The following is a 6,859-nucleotide window of genomic DNA, read 5'->3' on the forward strand; positions in this document are numbered from 1 at the left end:
ACTCCACATCTCAAAACATGTATTCTATCAAGCTACAAAGATTCTTATATGGATTAAAGCAATCTGGACACATATGGTATAATCGCCTCAACAAATATTTATTGAAAGAAGGATTTGTGAATAATCCAATTTGTGCATGCGTTTTTATTAAAAATTCAGAATCCAGATTTGCTATTGTTGTGGTATAAGTTGATGATTTAAATCTTGTAGGAACTCTAAAAGAGCTCATAAAAATGGCAAATTATTAAAGAATGAGTTTAAGATGAAAGATCTCGGTAAGCCAAAATTTTGTCTTGGACTACATACTAAACATCTTCCAAATGGAATTCTAGTTCATTAGTCAACATACACATAAATGGTCTTAAACCAATTCCTAATTGATAAAGCTCGCCCTTTGAACACTCCAATAGTGGGTAGGTCACTAGATGTTAGAAAGGACCCTTTTCGTTCTCAAGAAGATGATGAAGAAAATTTTGGTCCCTAAGTACCATATCTTAGTGCAATTAGTGCTCTAATATATCTTGCAAATTGCACACGGCCTGACATAGCATTTTCAGTAAATTTGCTAGCAAGATATAGTTCTGCACCAACTCAAAGACATTAGAATGGAATTAAGCATATATTACGTTACCTCCATGGAACAACTGACTTGGGATTGTTTTATCCAAAATGATCAAATCTACAGTTGATTGGATATGCAGATGCATGTTATCTTTCTGATCCAGAAAAAGGCCGATCACAAATAGGATATTTGTTCACTTGTGGCAACACTGCTATTTCATGGAGATCTGTCAAGCAAACATTATCTGCTACTTCCTCTAATCACTCAAAGATTATTGCAATCCATGAAGCAAGCCGTGAGTGTGTTTGGCTAAGATCAGTAATTCAACATATTCGAGAAAAATGTGGCTTATCATCAATTAAAGATAGCCTCATGATCTTATATGAAAACAATGCTACTTGTATTGCTCAAATTAGGAGAGGATATATCAAAGGTGATCGAACTAAGTACATTTCACCAAAGTTGTTTTACATATGATCTCTAGAAGAACGGCGAAAATTGATGTCATGTAGATACTGTCAAGTGACAATTTGGCAAATCTATTCACTAAGTCATTACCAATTGCAATATTTAATAAATTATTGCACGACATTGGCATGTGTTGACTTAAAGATCTTTGAAGATATATGTAATCATGATGGGGAGTAAATGCCCAAAAGGATATGTGATGCACTTTAAATACACTCAAAAGCTTACTAGAGTACTATACTCTATTTCCTTCGCCACTAGTTTTTTTTTTTTTCACTGAGTTTTTCCTTGGCAAGGTTTTAAAGAGACATGTTCTTAGTAAGTGGTCATTCAAGGTTGTTAAATATATCTTTATATCACACATGAGTAGCTTGTAAACATATGGACTACATGTGAAACATACCCTAAATCTCTAGGGTAGCCAAAAGCTAGTATTTAGGAGTATAAATTTATTCCTTCAATTAATGCTTTGTCTAGAACTTTTTTTTTTTAATAAATAGATAGTGCAAGAGGCGAATGTGTGTAGAAACGGTAAAATCACTGAGAGATAGATATCTCTCTTTCTCTCACTGTTATCTCTTTAGATAACAAAGAGAGATACGTATATGTAGAATATGGATGTGATGGATGACCACTGGAAAAGAAACAATTCAGATATAATCTTATTCTTATATTTCGTATTCTTGTCTTTATATTTCCTTTATTTTACAATATTTTTGTCTATTTTGCATGTTATTATAGCTCCTAATGCTTAAAAAAAAAAAAAAAATACAACACCTGGTGCTCTGTCACTGTTGAGTTTTGCATTTTACAACAGTGACTAACATCTAAAAGTAAAGGTCTACTGTAGCATCATTTATATATTGAACTCTATTATTTTATTCCATTCCTTGATAGAAATTTCTAAGCAACAAGCCTCTTGAGAACAATTTGCCACACTTTTTTTTTTTTTGCTGAATAACTTACATGCCACACTATTGGAATAGACTCTAGAACACTGACTAATCTAACACATTATTTCAAGAAAATATTTTTTTTTCTTAGAAAAAGAAAAATAAATCTAACATATGTACTAGGATATTAAAGGCCTACTTGGTTGAATTTTTTCAAGTGGTGTAAATCCAAAGATAAGATTTATTTTACAAGAGAAGAATCTATAAGAAATTAGAATTACATATACTTGAAAATTAAATAAAAAAATCGAAAATGCTAATCAAATTAGATGCCGCCAATCTGTACATATAGCAGATGTACCACAACAGTTTATGGCATAATATTAATAATAAAGAATTGGCAAATGATAGAAGGTTTCTTATCAATTTGAAAAAAGCAATTTTTTTTTTTTTTTTTTTTAACATTTCATGTCCTGTAATTGAATATTTTTTATGGGTTTTCACCTAAAAATTAATTTTATCTTATTTTTGGGCTAAGCAACAAAATAAAAATCAAATTTAATCCTTTTTAGGATTTAGACCACTAAATATTAAACCAAATAGGCCTGTAATATCTGTTCATGGTGTATTTTTTTTCTAGCCTTAAGACCCAAGTCATGAAATGCCTAAATCAACGTGTAGCCAGAATTGGGCCATTGCCAGCATCGCAAAGAAAAGAGACCCACTGTGACTGATTAATGAAGGCCCATATTGTAGGGGCAACTTGTGGTGGACCCAATGACCTCCAAATATGTCGCAATAGAATAAAATCCAAGCCCTGCTGCAAACGGGCACGCATAAGTTCTTTTATTCTTGAACAGAGTGGCCCAACTCACGGTGCAAGCACGCGATGGCCTAATGGGTCAAACCCATTACTTTTTATTATTAGGTCAATATATTAATTGGTTTGTGGTATAGGTGAGGTTCAAATTCAAATTTCTTATTTGACAACAAGTGACTTTACTAATTGAGTTAATTAAAAGTCTAGAACTCACATGATTATTTTGGTTAAATGGAGAGTGAAAACTAAGTAATTGGTTGTCTACTGCACCTCTTGACTATGTCGGTTAATGGACACATGCACCTTTGGTCTTTGGATGGATCCTTCACCAACAGTCAAAGCCACTACTACTATGCAAAGTCGATTCCAATGGTGGTTCTTCCACTGGAGGAGCAAATGTATTTTTTGTTTGATGGGATTTGATTTTCTAAAAAGGGTGTTAATGAAATAAGTATTGTGTGTAGTAGGCTTTAATCTTTAGGGAGAGAGACATATAGTAGAACTGTGCAGAGTTCATAAAAGCTACAAAAGAGAAGCCAAGAGATATGTGTGGTGAAGGACACTAGAGGGTAGGTGAGACACATTAAACAATTGAGGGCAATTTGGTATTATGCTGGCAAACATGTTTTCGCGTCTATTTTCCTTCAATTTGGAGAGATCAATTTTTAGTGGGCCTGGAGAGGAAATTTCTGAACCCCACCAAAAATCATCCATCTTTTCTCACCTTACCAAACAATACCTAATCCTCTTTTCTCTCCTTTCCTTTCTTTTCTATCCTTCTCATTTCACCTCCAACAAATGCACCCTTAAAAATCAAGCTCAAGGTAGCCAAAGCATGCATGTTCAATCTGGCCTTTGTATCTCTCCTCAAGCCTATAGTCAATAGGATTTATCAATCGTGAGCATTTATTACCCTCAATTATGCTCCTCCTTTCTAAAGATGTCAACTTATTAGTTCTGAATTCTGCCGTGACTTTGTTCAAATTTTCGGATTAAAGGAATCTTTTCTCTCACAATTAGGGCCATATGCTCCTTTTCCTTTGCTAATTACTAAACTGAGTAATAAAGTTAAACTCAGTTTGGTTAAATGGGTTTTCGGAGGAAAGGCTTCGGATTATATATATATTTTGAGAAACAAGCTTTGGAATATTGGTTTGAAGAGTCCAATGGTGTGTTTTAGTAGCTTTAACGGACCATTAAACTGACCATGCACATGAAAGTGGTCATACCGAAATGATCACTTGGGCTTCAGAAAAGCTTAAGCACAATGGATCTTTCGCTAGCGAATATTTTTCCAATAAAACATAAAAATTGGCATTATGCCTTATGAGCATCCACAATCGGAAATCTCATCCCATCCGATTTTACCATCTCAAAAAACTACTTTATCACTTATACCATACCATTTTTCAATACACTCAGCATCCCAAAACTCTATTTTTTTCCCATTTTATTTAAATATTCTTTTTTAATCCTTTTTTAATATTTCTTTTTTTCTCTTCCTTTTCCTCTCTTTCTCCCTCAACCTCTAGGAAACCCATACCCAACAAAATCACAACAAGCAAATCATAACAAAAAATCACCCAAATCAAACAAGCACCAGAAATCCACCTGTCACCCCAGCAAAATCACAACAAATCTAAAAATCTAAACTCTCTAATTCGGCAGATCATAACCCAGATTGCACACATAGAACCCAAACTCTCCAAAAACACACACACACACACACAAACATAACCCAAATCGCAACCCAAAAGAACCGGATTGCAACCCACTTTGGCGGCGCTTTTTGACCCGGATCGAGTTAGAGCTCACCAACATCTGTGACGAAATCCTCAAGCTCCTTGACACCAGACTCATCCCTTCTGCCGCTATCGGCAACTCCAAGGTCTTCTACCTCAAGCACCAGCACAAAGAGAGAGAGAGGAGAGAAGTTAGAGAGAGAGAGAGAGAGAGAGAGAGAGAGAGAGAGAGAGAGAGAGACGAAATACTCAGAGATGCTGAGAAAGAAATTTTGACACAGAGGAGAGAGAAAAAATAATAGGATTAAAATATATTATTTTGGTTTGGCATAGCGCTACAATACTATCTTACTTGTAAGATGGTATTGTAGCACGATGCCAAAAAATTTTGGCATTTCTCAGTTTTAGCCTTCCAGTTGCTGGCATGTTTTTGAGCCTAAATGCCAAATGTACCTTACATTTGGCATTTGAAAGGCCCACTGTTGATAAGAGACTACATAATTAAATCCCTAGTGGTAAGCACAGACGAGTATCCTTAGGAAAGAACACCAAATGGCTTAAATACTCTTTTCTTACCTTTTTTTTTTTTAATTTTAATTTTTATATTATGCAAAGACCAAGTATTTGCTAAAAATCACTGACCAAATAAAGGAAGGATACTTATACACATTGCATTTTCCCTTTCTTTTTCTATTCCACTTGTTTTCTGTTATTTGCTAGCTTGCTTTGTTTTGAAACTTAATATGCTAATTATTATTTAAAGGAGCCCAAATACATTAACGGCAACAAACTATGTAAAACCTTGAATAGCCTTACTCTTAGGAGGGTTCACCAAACCGCACAAATTGCAAAATGGTATAACCGCACTGCAAATAATAGTGCGCCACATCTAGGGACAGACCCAAGATTTCAAGCTGGGAGGGCTAGAGATAAAAAAAATAATAATAAAAAATAAAAATAAATAAATAAATAAATAATAATAATAATAATAAAAAATCAAATACACATCCATATAGTCAACGGCGGACCCACGAAATTTTCTTGGAGAGGGCAAGTTAGTTATGCCTACATTGTGTTAATGAGTTAAGCCTACGTTAGTTCAGCCTACAATGGCTCAAAATGCAAAAAACTCAAGTTAATTTGGCCCAAATTGTGGCAAAAAATAAATTACTTTATTTCATAAACTAACTTTAAGTAAACTTGTGCCAACATTTTTTTCACTTTACTAAATTATTTGTACTTAGGTTTGAACTTACCTTTTTACATTTTAGAGCTTTTCTAAGGAGTTACATCTAATGTTTCAGCATTTACGATAAAAAATTGATTAATAGGTATGAAATTTTGAAGATTTATACAATAATTTTTGTTAAAAAAAAGTGTGAACAATGAAGTGCAAATTACTATTTAAGTGCAATTAGATCAAATCAAACAATTAAACCATTATTTGTCCTCCTACTATTATCAGATATAAATAGATAATCTAATATTCTAATATAAACCACATTATTATATATTATTATTATTATTATTATTATTATTAATTGTAGTGTACTATGGAAAGAACATTAAATCACCGAAACAAAACTAATATATCTTATTATAATAAAAAAAATAAAGAAAGATAAAAGTATTATATGTGAAATACTGTACAACTGTACAACACTTCATTATTCAGTCTAGAAGCTTACTAGTCGGTCAAAGTGAATTGCTTCACAGTAGTGTTGAGCAAACAAACGACAGAGCGGCAAGAGAGAAAGAGGTGTACCAGTGTTGCCGCCGAGGAGTGGCATTACAAACTCCTAGCAAGAACATAGTCGGTCAAAGTGAACTGCTTCACAGCAGTGTTGAGCAAACAAACGATAGAGCAGCAAGAGAGAAAGAGGTGTACCAGTGTTGCCGCCGAGGAGTGGCATTACAAACTCCTAGCAAGAACATTGGCGATGTGGTTAACTGGCCATGGCAAGCAGCGCAATTGGGACAATACACAGTAACCCTTTTTTTTTTTTTTTTTTTTTTTGAGTTTATATATGTTGCAAATTTGGAATTTATAAAAGGTGAATTAGGGCTTTTGGAGGAACGTGGGCTGATTATTGGGCCAGATGGTGGTGGCGTGAGCAGCGGCGTGAATCTCTCTAAGTCTCACCTCTCACTCTCTGTCTCGCCTCTCTCTCTCTGTCTCGCCTCTCTCTTTTTTATTATTATTTTTTTTCCTTCGTTTTTCACTTTTTCGCTTGTTCCGTTTGCTTTTGCCATTTTGGACTGCTTTTTTTTTTTTTTTTTTTTTTTTTTTTTTTTTTTATGGGAAAATTTTACCTACTAAAATTTTTTTTTTGGGCACGATGGCCCGGGCCCATTAGGCCCCTACCTGGGTCCG

The sequence above is a fragment of the Quercus lobata genome, chromosome 4 (genome assembly GCF_001633185.2).
Source record: "Quercus lobata isolate SW786 chromosome 4, ValleyOak3.0 Primary Assembly, whole genome shotgun sequence".
In the NCBI taxonomy this organism is placed as follows: Eukaryota; Viridiplantae; Streptophyta; class Magnoliopsida; order Fagales; family Fagaceae; genus Quercus; species Quercus lobata.